The 13,350-nt window shown below is 43.3% G+C and overlaps 1 protein-coding gene across 1 annotated transcript in view; it reads right to left on the bottom strand.

Annotated features, from left to right (window-relative positions):
• The window catches only part of LOC109934527 (zinc finger protein 850-like), a 38,289-nt gene extending 33,797 nt beyond the window's left edge, over positions 1-4,492 (bottom strand). Inside the window, exon 1 of the mRNA XM_048616861.1 lies at positions 4,458-4,492. The gene's annotated coding sequence lies outside the window, so the exon portion shown is untranslated. The remainder of the gene's footprint in view (positions 1-4,457) is intronic.
• Between the last annotated feature and the right edge of the window lie 8,858 nt (positions 4,493-13,350).

Genomic DNA, 13,350 nt, shown 5'->3' on the forward strand with positions numbered 1-13,350 from the left:
CTGGGTTAAAGTGGCTTGAAGCTTTACCCATTACCCTACACACCCTGAGAAATCAAGTTAATAGAACGACAGGCCTGACTCCATTTGAAGTTTTAATGGGAAGACCACCAGCACCAAGCCCCCGATGACCGGGGCCGACGTAGCACTAATATGGGTACTTGAGAAAAGCCTGCTCTATGCACAGGCCCTGATGAGGCAGCTCGGTCCAACCATGTGAACGTATTAGAGGGAATGCCAAAGCCCAAGGAAGGGAATACTCATCCATTTAAACCTGGTGATTTTGTGTATATCCAATCACTTGAAAAAGGCTCTTTCTCCTCGATGGAAAGGACCCTATCAAGTACCACTAATGACCTGCACAGGTGTCAAAGTGCAAGGCAAGCTGGACTGGATTCACGGGACACGTTGTAAACCAGGCTCCGGAATCACCGTGACAGGTCCGCCCACAGGGGACAAACAATGAGGTTCCTGGTGTTTATAGTATATAGACTATTTGTGTAGGGTATCGCGTCGGATTCTGTAGAACAAGTCCCTGCCCACAACTCATTTCTGTCTTTCAGCTATGAATATGTGGTGCGTTTAAATGTCTCCTCTTGCTGAGTGTGCGCCAACGTTCCGATTCATTCAAAAGGGGAATCCCATTATGACCAATCCCCTTTATTGCCTCCAAAGTTGCGGAGTGGGTATTAAAACAGAGTAGCTCACTGCCCGGGAATCGGGACAGCTTGCAGACTGAAGCTGGTCACTGTATGGTTAACACCGACATAGACAGGCAACAGTGGAAGTCTGTGGGGTACCCCCTTGCCACTTCTGTAGGATGATACCAGCCAGATTATCGTAACACCTCCTCCCTGTCACCTCCTTTTTTTTACACTAACTGCTGAAAACAACCACACGGCCCCAATTTGCTTCATTAAAATAGCAATACAAGAACAGGGTATCCCCATGGGTAACAGCCAATGCTCCCAAATTACAATGTCTCTATTTTCCCCCTCCCAGCCCGGGGCAATTTCTCACTCTTTCTGACCAGAGGGGCTCTTGATGGCTCTCTCCTTACGCAGGGCTCCAACAGCGTACTTACTTTTACCAAAACCAACCACTTAGGCACTTTTCAACAAAATTGGTACCGGAGTTATCACCAATTACATTCCCTTTATTGGCACATATTTTGTATGTGGCTACAAAGCCTACGCCCTGGTTGTCCCCCTCCTGGACGGGTTCCTGCTATTTTGCGTATATGGTCCCCCATATGCACCACCTCTCCACTTTACACCAGCACCCCTGGATTAAACGATGCAAGAGGGCTATAACCGAGACTGAGCGTTTCTTCATGATAGCCTTTCCCATTTATGGTACAGGGAAAGCAGCCCGGGAACTGATTAACGTGGCCTCAGTCCTAGAGAAATTGGTCAATGAAACTGCCCATGCTCTAGAGGGGACAAACCAGGCCATTTCCCGGCTGTCTGCTGAACTTGTGGCAGTGTGAACAGTGGCCCTACAGAATCGACTGGCTGTAGATTTTGTGCTGGCCAAAAAAGTTATAGGACAGGATTGCTGCACCTACATCCCAGATGAGTCCAAAAACATCACGTGCCTATCGAATCATGTTTAGTGAGCTGTCAACAAAATAAAAGTGATAGGGAATCAATTCCACAACTACAACCCCCCGGGATCTGGATGGTGGCCCTATGGGACTTGGTGCAGCACCCTGACCCACATTGGGATCATCCTTGTTATAATTGTAGTATGCGTTCTAGTGACCCGCCTAATATGCGCCATCCTCCCCCGGATGACAAAACCCTGTTCCCATGTTTCCCTGTTACATATCCAACAGTCCCGATTATGATAAGAAGGAATGCTTGGACATGAGACCTTTTCCCCTGGGGTGCGATGCTTTGTTGGCAGAGGAAGACTGGCGAAGTTGATCTGGGGATTAAAAAGGAGGGAATTGTGGAATACTTGTATGTTGAGACTGTTTAATTTAGGCTGAGTAGTAATGAGTTAAAATAATACATGACTAGGAGCACGAAGTAGGGAAACTTTAGCTTTATGAAATAGTTCATATTGCTGTAACTGCAACCTGCCTTTCCCTAGTCTGAGAAGTCACGTAGGATAGATAGCAAAAAGCTAGGGCTCACAGCATCAGTACACTCTTATCTTCACCTCATTCTGCTTCAATTAATGTCCCTATATACTTGCATTCCCCATGCAGATGGCCTAAAGGCCCTCCGCTTCTTGCTGTCTCGCAGGCCCAACCATTCCCCCTCCACTGACACCCTTATCCACTGAGCTGAACTCGTCCTCACCCTTAACAACTTCTCCTTCAATTTCTCCCACTTCCTACAGACAAAGGGGATGGCCATGGTACCTGCATAGGCCCAAGCTATGCCTGCCTCTTTGTAGGATACGTGGAACAGTCCCTCTTCCGCAGCTACACTGGCCCAAAACCCCACCTCTTCCTCCATTATATCGATGACTGTATCGGCGCCGCCTCATGCTCCCACGAGGAGCTCGAACAGTTCATCCACTTTACTAACACCTTCCACCCCATTCTTAAGTTCACCTGGACCATCTCCGATACCTCTCTTTCTTTCCTGGATCTCTCTGTTTCCATCTCTGGCAACCACCTGGAAACTGATATCTATTTCAAGCCTACCGACTCCCACAGCTACCTAGAATACACCTCCTCTCACCCACCTTCCTCCAAGAATGCCATCCCCTATTCCTAGGCCTCCGCCGCATCTGCTCCCGAGATGAGGCATTTCACTCCCAGACATCCTCGTTTTTCAAGGACCGCAACTTCCCCTCCACAGTGGTCGAAAATGCCCTCTACAGCATCTCTCACGTTTCCCACAACACATCCTTCATACACCCTTCCCGCAATAACAACAAAAACAGAATCCCCCTCATCCTCATGTACCACCCACCAACCTCCGGATTCAATGCATCATCCTCCGCCACTTCCACCACCTGCATTCTGACCCCACTACCAAAGGCATTTTCCCTCCCCACCCTTATCTGCCTTCCAGAGGGACCGCTCTCTCCATGACTCCTTTGTCTGCTCCACACTCCCCACTAGCCCCACCAGCCCTGGCACTTTTCCCTGCAACCACAGGAAGTGCTACACCTGCCCCTACACCACCCCCCTCACCCCCATCCCAGGCCCCAAGAAAACTTTCCACATTAAACAGATGTTCACCTGCACATCTGCTAATATGGTAAATTGTATCCGCTGTTCTTGATGTGACCTCCTCGTCATCGGGGAAACCAAGCGGAGGCTTGGAGACCGCTGTGTGGAACACCTACACTCGGTTCGCGATAAACGACTGCACCGCCCAGTCGCGAACCACTTCAACTCCCCTTCCCACTCCTTGGACAACATGTCCATCCTGGGCCTCCTCCAGTGCCACAAAGATGCCACCCGAAGGTTGCAGGAACAGCACCTCATATTCCGCTTGGGATCCCTGCAGCCCAATGGTATCAATGTGGACTTCACAAGCTTCAAAATCTCCCCACCCCCGACCACATCCCAAAACCAGCCCAATTCGTCCCCGCCTCCTTGACCTGTCCGTCTTTTCTCCCACCTATCTGCTCCTCCCACCTCAATCACCAACCCCACCTCCTACCTACCAGCCTCATCCCCGCCTCCTTGACCTGTCCGTCTTCCCTTGACTGACTAACCCCCATCCTAACTCCCTACCTACACTCACCTTTACTGGCTCCATCCCCATCTCCTTGACCAGTCCGTCTCCTCTCCACCTACCTGCTCCTCCATCCGCCTCCCCTCTCTCTCTATTTATTTCAGAATCCCCTTCCCCTCCCCCATTTCTGAAGTAGTGTCCAGACCCGAAACGTCAGCTTTCCTGCTCCTCTGATGCTGCTTGGCCTGCTGTGTTCATCCAGCTCTACACCTTGTTATCACAGTACAACTGCAGTTTGTTTTAACTTGTCTGTATCACTGTACACCTACTGCTTTTTTTGTACTTGTCAGAATCTTCGGACCTGACCTTTTGTCAGCGTTGCCTCTCCATGACATCACGAATAAAATCTCTTTGCCTCGAAGTCTGGGCCTTTAGTGTGTGATTTAATCTAGTCTCTTTGACAGACAGACACACACACATAACTCAACAACAGGAAATTAGTAAGAATCCTCAGACACTCTGCACCTCCCACATAATTACACCTCACCTTCTCATATTTAGGAATAAGCCATCAACAAAACTCAGCCTGGAAATCAGAAGGGAAATACTTCCAATAAACACATTCAATATCCAACACACAGCTCCAGTCAAACAGTTCAGCACAAAGCACTGAGTAAACAGCTCTCTCAACTGGATCTTCTCACACAGCATAAGGGACATTTCCACCCCTGATTGCCCACAGGATAGTCAGACTGCCTGAAGATTGGTGTGGATATTATGGGATACAATTTGTATAAAAGCTGCTCCTTCACTCACCATCTCCTCACTTGGTTTTCAGTCCCAATAGGAAGTGAACCAGCTCTGGAAGAGGAAGAGGAGGGAATGGGCAGAGTGGGTGGGCTCTCTGATTGACGTCTCTCAGAGTCAATCCAAATATTTCTGCAGCAGCATGAGTTTCCGGAAACATGGGAAACTGACCGATAAGATAGAGGCGACTGAGCAGCAGATCAGGTGGGATTTAAACTTGTCATCGCAACTGCTGTCTCAGTTCCCCTGTCCAGTAAATTTAAAAAAAGACATTCATCAGATCACACCCCACCTCCAGCTTACGAATGTCTGTGGATTATAACCCATATAATGTAATCCTTGCAGTCCAGGGATCATTCTAGTAAATTTACACTGCACTCCCTCCAAGGCCAATATCTCTTTCCTACAGTGAGTTGCCCAGAGCTGCTCTCAATACTGCAGGTGTGGTCAAAGCAAAGTTTTGTGTCACTGTAACATAATTCTACTTCTTTGTATTCTTTTCTTTTAAATATAAAGGCCAGTATTTCATTTGCTGTTCTTGATTAATTTCTGTACTAACTTATGACAATTTCATAATATCTGGATCCCCAACTCTCCCTGATTGCCCACTATTTGATGGAATACTCCCCATTTACCCAGATGAATGCAGCTGTAACAACATGCTCACACCTTCCAGGACAAAGCAGCTTGCTGGATTAGTGTCCCATCCATCATCTTCAGCATTCGTTCCCCACATTAGTGACACAAAGTGGCAGCTGTGTGTACCACTACAAGATCCACTACAGCAACATACCAAGGGTCCTTCAAGAATACCTTACAAAATTGTAAACTCAACCAGTTAGAAAGACAAGTACATCAGATACAAGGAAACACCACTCCCTGGAAGCTCTCCCCAAGCCTCATGCCACCCTGATATGGAATTATATCAGTGTTTCTTTGGCAAAATCCTGAAACTTCCTTCCTGACAGCACAATGGATGTCTCTCACCCCTACCGCACCCAAAGGACTGCAGTGGTTTAGCATTCAGAAGAAATATTAGCGATTAGTAACAAATCTTGGCCTGGCGAGTGACATCACAGCCTGTGTAAGTATGAATAATAAAGAATGAGATTGTGGGTGATTAGTCAGAGTCAGACTGTCAAGAAGTATAAGTGGACTTCAAAGTGGTGAGAGCTTCATTTGTTGATTGAGTCTCATGAACTCCTGACTCATTCTGACAGGTGAAAGACTATGTGTGATGTGTGTGAAGAGCGCGCCACAGGATCATAAGATCTCCTAAATGCAGGATGCATCTGTTGCTCAAATGCCAGCACAAGGACAATTTCATGGAAGAGAAACCATTGAAGTGTAAGGTGTGAAACTGAGCGTTTGATAAGTTATCAATACTCATGAATCAAAGACACATTCACACAGGGAGCAGCCATTGAGATGTGAGGTAAAGTGACAAATCATTCTCACGGTCGTCAACCACGTGCATACGCCAATGGATTCACACCGGTTTGAAACAATTCACTTGCAAGGTTTGTGACAAATCATCTTGTACTCATGATCTCTCCACAGACACTAGCATATTCACTCAGGGGGAAAAGCCTTTACAACCAAAATGTATGAAAGTGGCTGATGAATTGTGATTTATAACACATCTTGCTTCTTGAATGGTCTCTCCCCTTTACAATTGTGCCAGTGTTTAAGGAGAGCTCATTCATCAGCCTCCCACAGATGCTGATATGTTCACACAGAGGAGAAACCATTCACGAGACACATCATTTGTGCACTCATCGATTTTCTATGCGCACCAGTGTATTCACAGAGGAGAGATGCCATTTACGTGCAAGATGTTCAACAAATCATCTTTTAATTCATCGGCTCTCCTGCTCTATCAGAGGATTCACAAAAGAGAGCAAATCGTCAGGTGAGTTGTGCAGCAAATCAAATTCACTGGACACTGAAGCAGTCAAATTGGAATAACTGTACAAGTGTAAGGTCTGCAACAAATCATTCTACAATAAATCATCCTCAGTACTTTTGTGTACAACAGTGCATTCACCCTGTTTGGTGCGAGATGAGCGTCGAGGAAACTAACTTAATCACACATTATAAGTTCAGACTTCGAGGCAAAGAGGCTTTATTCGTGATATCACAGGGAGCCAATGCTAATAGAAGGTCAGATCCGTAGTCTCCGATGAGTACAAAAACAAGGCAAAAACACACCGTTATAGATTGCGACATGGATACTGCATGCGAACAAGCACGTACACAATTTACTACATCCCCTTAAGGTAGATCACGATTTCACAACTTGTGCTTGCTGATTCGTTAGCTTTAAGTGGAATGTGTCTTCAGCTTCTGGTCAACATTGCACAACATGATCTAAGCTTTCTGCAGTCTTGCAACAATTTGTCATGTATATCTTACTTGACCTATTTTCCCATCATTCCAACCTCTAATTCTAAGCTTTAGCTACATCTAATCTCTCTTTACACTTTAATTATTCTTCCACAATGAGTTAGAGAGTGATTTCCAGATCCTCACCACCCATACTTTAGATTACCTAACAAGCAGAAACAATGTGTCCATCCTATCAAGCCCCTTCACAATCTTGTCTGTTCAATGAGATCACCTCTCTTTCTGCTCATCTGCAGTGAATGGTGGCTCAGAGGATAACCCATTATCCCAGGGAGCAATGCATCCACACAGGCAAGAAACTGTTCAAGTGTTAGGTCAGTGAAAAATTATACTTACATTATCTGAACCCCCTGCTCCACCATGGAATACACATAAAGTAATAAGCCTTGAAGTATGAGGATTGAAATGAAACTTCCATGGCATCCTCAACACTTCTGGAATGGCAGAGGATTCACACAAGACAATAAAACATAAGGTATGATCTGTCACAAGACTTTCACCCAATCCCCCAATCACTATAGCATCAGCAGACTCACATTGGAGAGAAACTATTCAGGTGTGTAATATAACAAAGCTTTCACACAGTCAGGCTATGTCCCGGTCCCTCAATCTGCATCCAAAAAAGAAACCCTAATGGGTTGAGTTACATCATGAAGCCTTTACACAACTGTTGGATCTTCTAGATCATCAATGAACCCACACAAGGACCATCTTGTCAAGTTCTTAGCCAATTTGATGTCAGAATGTGAATCACCACACTATACAAAGGGGGCGCAGAAGAGATTCGCCAGGATGTTGCCTGGGATAATGAATTTCAGCTGTGTACGGTAAGCTCAGATTGATTTCTTTGGAGCAGAGAAAATTGAGGGGGGACCTGAATGAGGTATATAAGGTTATTGACAGGGTGCATAGAAAACAGCTGCTCCCCTTAGTCAAAGAGTCCATACAAGTGGGCAGACTTTCAAAGTGAAAGGCAGGAGGTTTAAAGGGCATTTGAGGAAATATTTGTTCATAGACAGTGGTGAGGGTCTGGAATGTACTATGTGGTGGGGTAGTTCAGGCAGGAAACCTCACGTCCTTTAAGAAGTACTCGGATGAGCACTTGAATTGTCATAACTGTTTCTTTTTCAGGGGTGGCACAGTGGTTAGCACTGCTGCCTCACAGCGCCAGGTACCTGGATTCAATTCCACCCTCGGGCGACTGTCTGTGTGGAGTTTGCACATTCTCCCTGTGTCTGCGTGGGTTTCCTCCCACAGTCCAAAGATGTGCAGGTTAGGTGGATTGGCCATGCTAAATTGTCCATAGTATTGAGGGATGTGTAGCTTAGGTGGGTTATAAGGGGATGGTTCTGGGTGGGATGCTCCAAGGGTCAGTGTGGACTTGTTGGGCTGAAGGGCCTGTTTCCACACTGTAGGGATTCTGTGTGAAACTCTAATAACATTCAAGACTATGGCCTTAGTGTACAAAATTGAGACAAACATACTAAGTGTTTTTCTGGTGGTGCAGAATTGATGAGCTGAAGAGCTTCTCCTGTACTGTGTGATTCTATGATGTGCAGGGTGTTCAGTGGGACTGGGACATAGAACAAGAAGCAGCTTTCACTCCCATCAAACACCTAGTGATGACATCACCAGTGCTGAGGGATTATGATGTCAACAATGGAGCCACCCTGCAGTGTGACGTCAGTGACACAGGACTTGGAGCAATCCCCATGCAGTGAGGGTAACCCGTTGTGTTTGTATCCAGAACATTATTCAGATTGAGAGAGAGAGAGTTGCAATTATTTTTGATTATCAGCACTGCAGCAATATTGAGAACCTCAGCTATATATCACCAATGATGATGTAGATGAAGAGACAGAGAACTGTGTCTATATTTGCTGATGTAACAAAGTCAACTGGAAAATTAAGCTGTGGGGGTGGACACAAGTGACAAAGCGATCTGGACAGGTTAAATGGGTTGACTATAAGATGACAGTTGAAGTATAATGTCCAGAAGTGTGAAGTTATTCAGTTTGGTCATAAGAATGGAAAACCAGGAACATTTTGTGACAAGGTGAAAAATTGTAAGTGTAGATGTTCAAGAAGATTTAAATGTGCTCTTACAAGGAGCACAGATGTTATGTGTGGGTACAGCAAACAAAAGGAAGATAAATAACATTAATCCTTATTGCAGGAGGATTGCAGAATAGGAAGAAAGAAATCCTGACACAATTGTACAGTGGTTTTGTTAAGACCACAGCTGGAAGACTGTGTGCAGTTTTGATTCTCCACATTTAAGAATTTACATTGGAGGTTACTGGAGCAGAATGACCAAAAAAATCACTCAACACCCAGCATCCACTTCCAGCAAAGTATATATTGAAATTACAGTGGTTGGAAGAAACCCCGAAAATCAGAAGCTTCTTCATTGAACAAAAGAAAGACATACATTTTTATACACGTATTTTATCCCACCTTTAACATTTACAGACCAATCCTATTATTAATTGTATATATACCCATCAAATTAATCATGTTATTGTATGATCAATGAAGGTCAGCCTTGTGCCAGGCTTTCCCATGATCTCAACGTGTTTACTGTACATCCCTATCTTCATCCTTGGGCCTTTACAATATATTTTATTCAATCCATATTCCAATGTCTACACCTGTAATTAAATTCTCCCTCTAAGCAGTGTGGGAGCTTTTCCTTACTGTCTGAGGCTATCTTGTTCATAGGATTTTTAGTGAAGTTTCTTTAATGTTTAAAATTCATAACTAGTTCAAAATTTATAACAATGATTATTTGAAAATCTAAAGTAAATAGTGTGGTTGGTTTGCTTGCTGAACTGGTTCTTAGTTTGCAGATGTTTCATTACTCAGCTGGGTAATGAAACTTCTGTGAACTAACAAACCAGCTCGGCGAGCGAACAAACCACAGCATCCACAACCCAAGCTACAAATCTACTCAAGAACCTTAAAGTAAACAGACCTTTTCTACTGTTTGTGATACATCTCAGACTCCAAATGAATTAAGTATAAAATCCTTCTATCAGTATGCGGGATGCTCTTATTTAGCTGTTTCTGCATAAACAACTGCAGCTGCATGTTTGTAACCAAATTTGTTGTAAGACCCTTTGTGTGCTATCTCAATTGCATTACCTTGGTTATACGTTCAGTCTACAGAGCTCCCATTGTTTTAACTTGCGCAAACTACATCAAGCAAGCTATTATTCTAAATCAACCAAAAGCTACTTTCAGCCATCTTGAGCTGCTTTCAGCCATAGGCAGCCCCAACAGAGGTGGTACAGGGAAGGTTCACTAAATTGGTCCCTGGGATAATGGGTTATCCTCTGATGAGAGGCTTAGTAAATTGAGCCACCATTCACTGCAGATGAGCAGAAAGAGAGGTGATCTCATTGAACAGACAAGATTCTGGAGGGGCTTGATAGGATGGACACAGATTGTTTCTGCTTGTTAGGTAATCTAAAATATGGGTGGTGAGGATCTGGGAGTCACTCTCTGAAAGGGAATACAGGGACAAACTATCACATTTAAAAGACAAAAAAAAACCGAAAGAACTGCGGATGCCGTAAATCAGGAACAAAACAAAGTTGCTGGAAAAGCCCAGGAGGTCTGGCAGCATCTGTGAAGGAAAAAACAGAGTTAATGTTTCGGGTCCGGTGACCTTTCCTCAGAACATTTAAAAGACACTTGAATATGAACTTTAAAGAATAACTTTCCAACATTTAAAATGGGAATTGCAACCAGTTCCTCAGCAAAAGCACATTCAAATTAGATGTAGCCAACATTTAGAAGACTGAAAGTAGATACTGAAATAAAAAGGCAATCTGTAATGGTCAATCTTCAGAAATTGGCCAAACTCTTCTCCCAACACTCCTTGGGACCTTGAAAATCTGATCTGACACAATGAATGATTTTTGTCAATTGACAATTGCTTCATCAATGACTTTCCCTTCATCATAAGGTCAGATGTGAGGATGTTCGCTGATAATTACACAATGTTCAGTACCATTTGTGACTCTTCCAATACTCAAGCAGTCCATGTTTAAATGCAAAAACATCTGGACTATGTCCAGATTTGGGCTGACAAGTGGCAAGTGTTGTGGATAAAGGTAACTTGTGATTCAATTCAGTTACTTATTAAGAAATCTCAGACAATCGAGTACTGAAACAATATTTTGAACTTTATTGCACGTAGCAACCAATATAAGACCGCTCAAATAAGCAAGTTAAGCCTCACAACTCAACTTGGCTATTACCTGATTAATGGTGGCCATGATTCCACATACAATGTCTGTCTCTGGAACTGTCCAGGATTCTATCCTTGTGCAGTGTTGTTCTTTAAAGTTTTGCTACTGAATTGTTCTACTGTTGGATTCTTATACAATTTTCTCTCTTTCAAGTTTATGGTTTTACACTATTGATAATTCAAAAATTCTTTCATACCCTTTTAGAGACCTGAGGTCTGTAGCTTGATTTCTTATCAAAAGTAGCTTCCCTATTCCTCGTTACATTCAGAGTTAGCTCTCTGTTTAAATCACAGCTTTTCTTGCAACTAATCCATTTACTTCAGGACATGGTTTCTGCAGGTCATGAGGCAGCAGGTTATCAAGTAATGTTATCGCTCTCTCCCAAGAAACAGCTTGTATATGTTTCAACTCCTTCTTTCCAGGGATGGTTAACTTGCATATTGTTTTTAATTCCTTTATTACAGATTCTCCTTGTGCTTTACATCTCAAAAAACAGTTTATTCCAGACAGTCACTGCTGATTATTTTGTGTGTTACAGTGTATCTTTGTTGATTCTTTCAATCCATGAACAGTTACTAAAGTTCTGAAATCTATAGTATCACACAAGTAACATTCACACCCTGGCTGATGTTTAATAGACCAGTGTTAAAGATCACAAATGTTCAATTTACAGTCAATGTAACTGACATTTAAAATTCCTCATACAGTCATTCAGCTGGATTATGCTGATAAAACTGACAGAATATAAACTCCATGCCACAAGCCAATTGCTTGTGATTGCTGCATATTTATCAGGATTTTAATTGCAAACACTTTTTTTTAAATTGGTAGATGAACTGAAGCAGTTTTATTTAAGGGTTGTACATTGTGATTTAATTGGCTTCATGATGTGTAAATATCTGCAGGATAATTTCCTCATTCATTTTGCAGCATCTTTGTGTTTCAATAAACAGTGGTGCAGCCTGATGGAAGAGTGAAGAACTGCCTTGCTGATAAGAATTTGATTATTAATTCTCTCAGGATATTCACAACACACCTTTGTTTTAAAGTTAGACTAAATCCAGGAAAAGACCCAACCTTTTCACACTCAGCATTAATTCCTTTCTATAGCAATAAGGACAAGGTCAATAGGCATATTATTCCATTAGAATAGTATTCAAGTACATTACCTCTGTAGATACAGTTAAATGATCAAAAATCTTGAGAATCTGCTCATCCTTCTCTGTCACTGAGAGAGACACCACTTCCCACCTGGTACTCATGTCTTTGCAGACATGAGTTACCCAAAGCAATGTGTATGTGAAAACAATTTGAGGAGGCCAAATAGCCAGCTAATTTTGATAAGGAGGCAACATGGTTTATGGGAATGTCACCTGTATATTTGTTCATGCAACATCTGGAGACAGTATCGAGAATGAGGAATAAACTTGTGTTTTCAGTTATTAATCATGTGACCTGGGGCACATGGCAATTTACTTTTAACCAGCTGAATGGTTATAACAACTCAAATGATACATCACACACTTCATGTGCGAATGGTTTCTTTCCTGTCTGAATACGTTGGTATCCAAGGAGAGATGATGACCTCAAGAATGACTTGTCAGAGAACACACACATGAATGGTTTCTCCCCTGTGTGAATGCTACGGTTAGAACAAAGGGTTGATTACTGTGTTAAGGATTAATTGCACACCTCACACGAATAATTTTTCCCCAGTGTAAATACATTGATGTACGCAGAGTGAAGATGAGTACGAGAATAATTTCCTCACACATGAACAGCTTCTCTTCAGTGTGCATGCTTCTATGCCTGAGCAGGTTCCAGGACAGTGAGAATGACTTTTCACAGAACTCACACCTAAAGAACTCCTCATCTCTGTGAATGTGATGGCGATTTATTAGCATCGATGACAGTGTGCAAACCTGGTCAGGAGGCTCACACTTGAGGTTTTCCAATGAGTTTCTGCAGTTGTTCCTTGGGTGATGGTCAGGATCTATCTGTGGTGTCTATTCTCTCTGTATTTTCCAGTATAGTACAGTACAATCCCTCTGTAAAATAGGAAACTGAAGAAATTATTTGTGTCAACTCCCTCTTCAGTCAGCTGAAGGTGGTGACTCCTCAGTTAGAAACTCTTCCACAGTGGAGTGCCAATCTGGTGTGTGTGTGTGTGTGTGTGTGTGTGTGTGTGTGTGTGTGTGTGTGTGTGTGTGTGTGTGTGTGTGTGTGTGTGTGTGGACCCT

The sequence above is a fragment of the Rhincodon typus genome, chromosome 35, assembly GCF_021869965.1.
Source record: "Rhincodon typus isolate 14 chromosome 35, sRhiTyp1.1, whole genome shotgun sequence".
NCBI lineage: Eukaryota > Metazoa > Chordata > Chondrichthyes > Orectolobiformes > Rhincodontidae > Rhincodon > Rhincodon typus.